Genomic DNA, 9,746 nt, shown 5'->3' on the forward strand with positions numbered 1-9,746 from the left:
TGAATTCTCCAATCTCTCCTTTCCAGTGGATTAGAACTCAGACTTCACAAGAAGAGGAGGAGAGACAAATCTGAATGGCTAAAACCTAAACCTCAGTCAATGCCTTCCTTGTAAAATTTCCAGTGGCCGCACAATTCACAGTTTCAAAGAGTTCTGGTGTACAAACTTAGATATGGGGAAGATAATGTGCTGTGGAAAATGTCAGATGACCCCAAAATGGCTTTAGTGAAGACAATGATACTAGTGATAAAAATGCATGTAAAAAGATTAAATAAAATTGTTTTACGAGGGGTGCCTGGATAGCTCAGTAGTTAAGCCTCCAACTCTTGATTTCCGCTCAGGTCATGAGTTCAGGGTTGGTGAGATCAAACCCCTGGTTGGGCTCTGTGCTGACAGCAGGGAGCCTGCCTAGGATTATCTCTCCCTCTCCCTCTCCCTCTTTCTCTGCCCCTCCTCCCCTCTCAAAATAAATAAATGAACATTAAAAATTTGCTTTAGGAAATGTAAGAGTGTAAAATGTAATATTCTAAATTAATGATTTTCTGCTACTTGAGATTTTTTAAGGCTTTTTTTTTTGGTTGTGGGTTTGGTTTTTTGTTTTGGTTTGGTTTGTTTGTTTTGAGAGAGAGAGAGAGAGAGAGAGAGAGAGAGAGAGAGAGAGAGAGAGAGAGAGAGAGAGAAGACACAAGCAGGGGAGGAGCAAAGAGAAAGAGAGAATCCCAAGCAGGCTCTGCACTATCAGAGCCGAGCGCCACACAGCTGGAACTCACGAACCATGAGATCATGACCTGAGTCAGATGCTTAAGGGACTGAGCTACCCAAGTGCCCCAACTTGATATTTAATAGGTGTAACAACAGTAACAAAAAATATGTATTAAAAGTAGACATGTGGCTTTGTTTTTCTACTCCCTTCAAAGTGTGTGTGTTCAAAGGAAGCCACTTAAAAAAAGATCTTTTTTCACATTTTCTCCAAAAGGAAAAAGAGTACTCGCCTTGTCATTTCATTACAGGACAGCTTGAGAAGCAGTATGGGGTCTGCAGGCAGAGGTCTAGAGCCCCTACTTAACTGGTACTCCTACCTTCTTTTTCCGGGCCCAGTGAAGCCCGAATCCAAGGACTGATGATAACAAAGCGAAAGGCTGGAGGCCGGGGCAGGGCAGGGGAACCGAGGACGCGCCTCCTTTCCTTTTCCCCCGGGGAACCCACAATTAGTGTGGCTGTGGAAAAAGTGACAGAGCGGAAAAGCAAAAAGTCTTGGTGGCTGATTTACAGGCTAGTCAGCTCCAAGGCCACGTCACGTGGTGGGTGAAAACCCACCGCAGAGCAGCTTTCCCCTGAGTTGGGCAGGGGCCGCCCTTAAGGAAGTGACCCGAGACTTAGATGGTGGTGGGGAGAAGGGGGCGGGGGGCCAGAGAGCGGAGCTGGGCCCCACCCATCCCCGCCCCACCCACAGCAGCGCCCAGGGCCCGGATGCGGAGTCTGCCCGCCCACTCCACTCCAGGAGCCTTGTGAGGCAACCTGCCTTGCCAGTGATTGAGGCCTGGAGTCCTTCAGGGCGCGTACAGATACTCACACTGACGGACGATGATATGTACAAGGAGCCCTGGGCAGTGATGGTAAGACACACTGAGCATCTTTGGTCTGAGATCAGAAGATCCTCCCAGCATCCTCCTCCCTTCCTCCTGTCCTTTCTCCCTCCTTCTCCAATGCAGAGGCTCAGGGTGTGCTTGGGAGTGACTTGGACATTTATATTCAGGGGTAGCGGTGAGAAGAGCCTCTGAGCACTCCCTGGAAGTGGAGAGAGATGGTCTGGAAGGGAGAGAGATATGGAGACATCCCTGCCCTGCTCCTCCAGGAAACTCAAAATGTAACCAGAAAGGGATATGGCCAAGTGGTTACTGCCTGCTAAGAAACCAGCTGACACTTTGCTGGACATTTTGATGCGGCTATATTGATGTGGCCCGGTGTTTTTGGAAACTTGGTGTTACTAAGAAATATGAACAATTTAATCAGCTAGCCTCATCCCTTGCCCACGCCCCACCCCATTCCTGACCCTCACTCAGCCTGTATTTTCTTCTAAGTGTAAGGGAAAGTGGGCATGGGATGACAAGCTGAAGCTCAGGGAGGCTGCCGGGGATGAGCAAGCATCAGGATCAAGGTGAGAGATGGGGTGAGGCTCAGGCTTGGGGTGGGGGTCTGCGTGCATTCTTTGGTAAAACTGGTTTTGGGTGACAGGCTCAGAACTCCTCTAAATCATAACAGGTTTAGTGGGGGGTAAGTGAGAAAGAACTGTCAACAATGAGGAGCTGTGCGGAGAGTGACCCGGGGAGGGGGAGGGGAAACCACTGGCTTTGTGTGAGTCTACAGAGACCCAGAGAAGAACCACAGAGGGGAGCTAGCCCGAAACACCCACCCCATCCGTGCCTTCCGCTCCCACTCCCAGCTGGCAGACTTTGCCCCAGGTCAGAAGGACAGGAACTTTTGAAGATGTTGCTGCCCCCGCCTCAGGGCAGACTGACCTGGCCTGAAAGCTGCAAAAGACCCAGTCTCTGGGCCTCTAAAGAGCAGCAAGCACATTAGGAGTAAAGCCTGACACCCGCCCATCAGGGCCTTTTATTGCTCCACTCAGTCTCCAAGCTTTCTGGGTGAGCTGAGTGGCTCCCAACCGGAATAACCACTTCTGTGGCACAGGCACCAACAGCAAGAAGAGAAGCTCGGAGGCACCCAGCAAAGCTGGTACAGAGCAGGAGTTAATCCTACTTCTGACTGGTTTCCTTTAGAAAATGACACTTTTTTAAGCACTGACAACCGCTTAGTACTGGTTGTAAGGAAGTTATACTAGGGGTTCCTGGGTGGCTCAGTTGATCGACTTCAGCTCAGGTTAAGATCTCACAGCCCGTGGGTTCAAGTCCCGCGTTGGACTCTGTGCTGACAGCTCAGAGCCTGGAACTGCTTCGGATTCTGTGTCTCCCTCTCTCTCTGCCCCTCCCCTGCTCATGCTCTGTCTCTCTGTGTCTCTCAAAAATAAATAAAACGTTTAAAAAAAAATTTTTAATAAATAAACACTAAAAAATAAGAAGGCTTAAAAAAAAGGAAGTTATACTAAAAATGCATTACTTAGTATAATTTTATTAGTAGTCTAATAAAATCACACCCTGACGAAGACCCTCTCCTTCACCAAACTTTGGTGACGCTCCTCTCAGTCTCTCAACTAGGCCTCAACTTTGGCCTTGCCCGTTCCTCTTGTCCTTGCCAGACACAGCCCAGTTCTAGCAAGAATCCTCCCACCCTGAACATCTGATCTCTCTTGATATCTGATCAAGTTCTTCTTGATGTCTAGGTCCTTCTCCTGCCTTCAGCAAGAATCCTGTTAGGTCACTTTAACAAAACTCCTCTTACCCTTTTAGTAATTTAGTAAAATTTAGTCATTTCTAGTCACTGATCCCCTGACTCTGCTAGTTAGTTATAAATCCCCATTTATCTTTGCTGTATTCAGAACTGAGCCTGAACTCTCTCCCCTATTGTGATATTCCTTTTTTTTTTTTAAGTTTGTTTATTTTTGGAAAGACAGAGCACAAGCTGGGGAGGGGCAGAGAGAGGGGGAGACACAGAATCTGAAGCAGGCTCCGAGCTGTCAGCACAGAGCTCAATGAGGGGCTCAAACCCACTACCTGTGAGATCATGGACCGAGCCGAAGTCGGACTCAACCAACTGAGCCACCCAGGCGCCCACCCCCGATTGTAATATTCCTATTGCAGTAGTCCTGAGTAAAGTCTCCCTTACTATTTTAGTAAGTATCAGAATAATTTTTTAACTACATGTAATAATAAAAATAATAGCTAATGCCCACTGAGCACAGACTCTCTGCTTGACACCGTGGTAGGAGCTTTGCTTTAAGTCCTTACACCCACAAAACAACCCAGTAAAGCCAGTTGTTTGCATCCCTATTTTACAGATGAGGGGTCTGAGTTTCAAAGAGTTTAAGTAACTTGCCCAAGACTACACAGTTAATAATGGGCAGGACCAGGACTTTAACTCCATCTGTCTCGCCCCAGGGCCTGGGCTTTTAGCTACTAAATAACATTGACTCTCAGAGAAAAATTTTAAAAATACTATAATCCCAACTGGGTAAAAATTATATTATGCATATAAACAAAAAAAAAAATGGGAAGGTATACACAGATGCCAAAACAGCTGTTTCATTAAGGAGATGATATTTTAGGAGTCTTGTTCTTTTATCTCAACTTTTTCTAGATATTGTAATTTTATTATACTGCAACCAAAAATATATATCTATAAGACATATAGATATATATTCCTATTTCAACTTTAACCAGAGATAATCTGATTCAGAAATAATACTTCTATAGTCAACTTCTCAATATATTTACCATTATATTTCGACCACAACTTGACAATAATGAAAGATAATGATAAATGTTCTTCTGAAAACTTTTACAGCATTATTGCCTTCCTCACATACTATTTGTCCCCACAAATAGTTGCTGTTGTTGGGCAGCAACAAATTGCCCAAATTTTTTCATCAGCGTCAAACTGCTGGTGCCATGGGCAGTTTAGCACAGTGCTTAAGACCTTGGTTCAAATCCCATCCCCAGCACTGACTACATGTATGAGCTCACCAGATGTATGAACTCATTAAATACGTGACCTTGGATAATTCTCCTAGCCTCAGTGCCTCATCGGTAAAAAAGGAGATAACACAGTACTTACCTCGTGGTGTAATGCTGGTACACAAAGAATGCATGGAATAGTTTCTTAGCACACAGTAAATGATCAATAAATGTTAGTTCTATTGTTCCTATATAATATAATGATTTAATTTTTTCTCCACACTTTTATGATCACTAACAACAACAACAACAACCAGCTCACTGTTTACTTTCCGAGCAGCACCATTACATAACAAGATTCAGACATGGGAAGATACAGCAACATATACATTTTAAGACTGTGCTTCCAGGAGTTTCTGGGTGGCTCAGTCGATTGAGTGTCTGACTTTGGCTCAGGTCATGATCTCGTGGTTACTGGGCTCAAGCCACAAATTGGGCTCTGTGCTGACAGCTCAGAGCCTGGAGCCTGCTTGGGATTCTGTGTCTCCCTCTCTCTGCCCCTCCCCTGCTCACACTGTGTCTCTCTCTTTCTCTCAAAAGTAAGTAAACATTTAAAAAATTTTTAATTAAAGACTATGCTTCAGTTTTTCCTTCAGAATAGAGGCTTTATTCTGGAAGGGGCGCTCTCAGATTAGTAACATTTCTTCCCTCCGGGACTGAAAGAAAATGCTCATTGTTACGGTGTCAAAGTCCAGAAACTAATTCAACATAAATAGCCAGACAGGGCTTGAGAAGTAAAAACAAAACAAAACAAAAAAAAAACCCTTTTCCAAACAGCCCTGCCACGTAATCTTCAAACAGCATGGAAATGAGGTCCACCCAACTCTTGGAGCATGTGAGCTACTGGCAAATCTCCCCGTTATACAAAGAAGGTTAAGTGAATATGTTGGGCACATACTGATTTAATGGTTCCTTTCTTCCCATCGTGTCTTAGTTTTACTGAGGTCTGTTAGGAAGATGTGATATCAGTAACGAGCCCAGCACTCTAACTGGCAGGGAAAAAATGGCAACATGATGGAATCCTCCTGAAATCTGTAAGCTAGGAGTGGAGAGTGCTGGGGAGCAGAACTTGGAGGAAAGAGTCTGTCACTGAATTTGGATTTCTAATTTAATTCATATATAGTTCAAATTAACAATTTTCTAGTATCCTCCAAATGTTTAGTAAGATATATCTTGTTAAAAGGACACTCAAAAAATAGTAGATATGGAGAGAAAACATGACAGAGAGCAAGTGAGCAAAAGACCAGCCCCTTTAAGAGTTCCCTTCCTACTCAGGAACGATCTTCTGGAGGTTAGCTTCCATTCCTTCAGAGGTACAATCTTGATTAAAAACAAAACAAAACAGGGGTGTTTGGATGGTTCAGTTAGCTGAGCATCTGAGTTTGGCTCAGGTCATGATCTCATCGTTCGTGGGTTTGAGGTTTGAGCCCTGCATCTGGCCAGGCACTGACAGTGTGGAGCCTGCTTGGGATTCGCTCTCTCCCTCTCTCTCTGCCCCTCCTTAACTTGTGCTTTGTCTCTCTCTCTCTCAAAAGAAACAAATAAACTTAAAAAAAAAAAAAAAAAACCTTTATAAACTAAAACCACTAACTGGTTAAGGATGATTTTATTTCTTTTATTCAGGTTCAGGGATTTTGAAGTGGACGTGACATCAGAGAAGGGCAAGTCTGAACAAAGCACACATCAGTTTCCTGTGATATTTGCTCATTAGATCCAATTGCTGCCAATTGTGGCCCAAAATGCACATCCATTTTCCCGGTCTCAGCCATTCCATGAAAATCAAATCAAAGTCTGACATATGCATATTCTGTCATAAGCCCTTGAACAGCCAAGATCTCATTGGGTCCCAGTTAGGCCCCCCTCTATCTATGAGCAAGTCACCTAGACTCCCAAAAGAATGCCAAGAACACTGCAGGGAGGCAATTTTCAAAGTTAGTATAAGTAAGATCCTCCAGGTATGTGTGTAAAAATGCAGACTTCTGGACCCCACTGTCAGATTCTGATTCAGTAGGCCTAGGAAGGGGCCCAGGAGAATGTATTTTAACAAGAACCCCAAGTAATTCTGAGTCAGGAGTTTTCCAAATGTACTTCCAAATGGTATGCTATGTTGCAAACCATGTAATTTAATCAGTTAGAATCGATTTTGCACTGTTCGCCTTTTTTTTTTTTTTTAACATTTATTTATTTTTGAGAGACAGAGAGAGGCAGGGGAGGGGGAGCATGAGCAGGGGAGGGGGAGAGAGAGAGAGAGAGATACAGAATCTGAAGCAGGCTCCAGGCTCTGAGCTGTTTGTTAGAGCCGGACGTGGGGCTCAAACTCACGAACTGTGAGACCATGACCTGAGCTGAAGTCAGATGCTCAACCGACTGAGCCACCCAGGAGCCCCTGTTCACCTTTGTTTAAACTAGATTTATCATCTCTCCAACTCAATTTCAAGTTTAAATCCTAGCTTTGCTATTGACTAGCTCTGAGATCTTGGGCAAGTCATTTGACCTTCACGAGCCTGTTTCCTCAGCTGTAAAACAAGGAAAATCAACTCTAAATGTACTAATGTTGCTAGTGCTCACAATATTTCCAGTTCTGCTCCTCTTCCTAGACATGCAGAAGACTACATATCCAGCCCCTTGCACATAGATGGAGCCATCTATCAGGAGGACCAGATAGCAATCCAAGCAGGAACAAACCCCAAATCTTCTGCTAAGAGGTGAAGTACAGAACCAAATCAGAAATCTAGGAGTAGGGTGCCACTTGAGCTGGTATACATCTCTGGACTCACCAGGTTCATATGCCTCCTTCATGAGAGGGCAGAAGTGCCTGACAATATTTCTTACCAATGAATATTTTTTGACCAGTGAGAAATTATTTCTAATTACCTTTATGTTGTTTAAAATCCTGGGGCGCCTGGGTGGCTCAGTCGGTTAAGCGGCTGACTTCGGCTCAGGTCGTGATCTCGCGGTCTGTGAGTTTGAGCCCCGCATCGGGCTCTGTGCTGACAGCTCAGAGCCTGGAGCCTGTTTCAGATTCTGTGTCTCCCTCTCGCTGACCCTCCCCTGTTCATGCTCTGTCTCTCTCTGTCTCAAAAAAAAAAATAAATTAAAAAAATAAAATAAAATAAAATCCTTAATGCAATTAGGTACAACATAGTTGGAGCAGTTAGAGGAATCATTGAAGAATGTAGGAATATACTTCTTATTGAGTATTTCTGATCAGGGTGCTAATGTTAACTGCTCACCCCTAGAAGGCAGATTAAAACACACTCTCTCTCTCTCTCTCTCTCACACACACACACACACACACATACACACACACACACCCCACTATCTAGGTTGAACAGTGAGTAAATTACAGACAATATAACACCAAGGATAACATAAATATATGTGATCTATGTCCTTATCCCAGAAATGAGTGAGCTAGGGCTCCAATCCTCTAACATCGAATGAACTGCTTTGTGTTTTCTTGCTTGCTTCCCCTCTGCCTTCAATCCTTCTCTGGTTCTACACCCTTCTCTTCCCTACCTTCCTCACTACACTTAATTGTTTTATTTCCACAGAAGAATCAACATGGCACTGTGGAAAGAGAACTGGACTCGAAATTAAAAGGTCTCTGCACTAGCTCTGCCAGTCCATTGACTTTGGGACTCCAGGAAAGATACCTACATCTCTGACCTGTTTATAAAGATAACCAATATTTACTAAATGATTATCATGTCCCAAGGCATGTGCTAAGTGCCTTACATAAATTACCTTATAGAGATGTGGTTAATACCATTTCTATTTCCATTTCTACATAAGGAAGTGGGCTCTGAGAATGTTCAGTTCAGGTAGCCAGAAAGTATGAGAGTCAAGGATTAAGATTCCAGAGGCTCTTTCCCTGGCACCATGCTTCCTGGACAAAATAATGGACTACCTAAATATCTAACTAACTGCAAGTGATCTAGGATAAAGCATGTCATCAATAATAAATTAAAAAGTTGATTCATTTCAATTCCCTTTCTTTATTAAAGGGGAACAATAAGGCCATCTGTTCCATCTATCTCAAAAAACTGTCCTGAAGACCAAATGATAAAGACACTCTCTCAGGGTTTTCTAAGTTGTAAAGTGCTGTACAGACATAAGGCATCCTTCCCCAAGTCTTCCACCCAGCAAGAGCAAATACTGGTGGCTCAGGGATAAAGAGGTCTCAATTCTGCCCTAAGGTGAGACCGTCTTTGGAAGCAATGCCTCTAGTAACTATCAGTAAAGAAAATGAAAGGAAAGTGGTTTAGAAACTTCTCAGCCTTGATACAATACTGGGACTCCAGTTTGCCTCTCTAAGAGAAAGACAGTTTGGCAGAAAAGGACAGTTCCTGGAGGTAATGCCAAATCCACAGTGGCCCAGTACTTGCCCAGCGCACCACCATTCCCTGTCTTTAACCTAAGCTTTTAAAAGGCTGCTTGTGTCTGTTTAAATTAATTTGGAACAGGGACATATCCTAAGAGATGCTGTGAGTGTTGAAGATTAAGACACTAATGGCATCACCACTTCATCCATTCACCCTCTGATCTTTAAGATGATCAGAGTTTTGTTTTGTTTTTGCATTAATCAGTCTGTAGGGGAGCAAAATTTGACACCCCCAAAATGTGTGTTTTTGGCATGAGGATTAATTTAGGCCTATTAGTTTTTAGAAACAGAGGACTCAAGACGTTTTTCTTTTTTGCCTCCCTGCTACTTTCTAAAAGAATTTAGACAGAGGACCTGCTCCAGGAATGGAGCCATCACCATTCCTCTCTATGTCCCATTGTTTCTAGATGGCCCAGTAAACATTTGTTTATACCAAACATTTACTCTTTTCATTTTTCCTGTGAATTGCCTTCCTTTCCTTTGTAGCCCCAAATCCTTACCCCTTTCTCTCCTTAGTCATATATATACATATACATATACATATACATATACATATACATATACATATACATATACATAAATATATATACATATATATACACCACATTTTACCCCACTGTCTTTGGAAACTTTCATGTTGATGTGACTTCCCTGTACATGCATAATTAAATTTGATTTTCTCCTGTTAATCTGTCTCATGTCAATCTAATTTTCAGACTAGCCAGAAGAAT

This window comes from Panthera tigris, chromosome A2, assembly GCF_018350195.1.
Source record: "Panthera tigris isolate Pti1 chromosome A2, P.tigris_Pti1_mat1.1, whole genome shotgun sequence".
Lineage (NCBI taxonomy): Eukaryota > Metazoa > Chordata > Mammalia > Carnivora > Felidae > Panthera > Panthera tigris.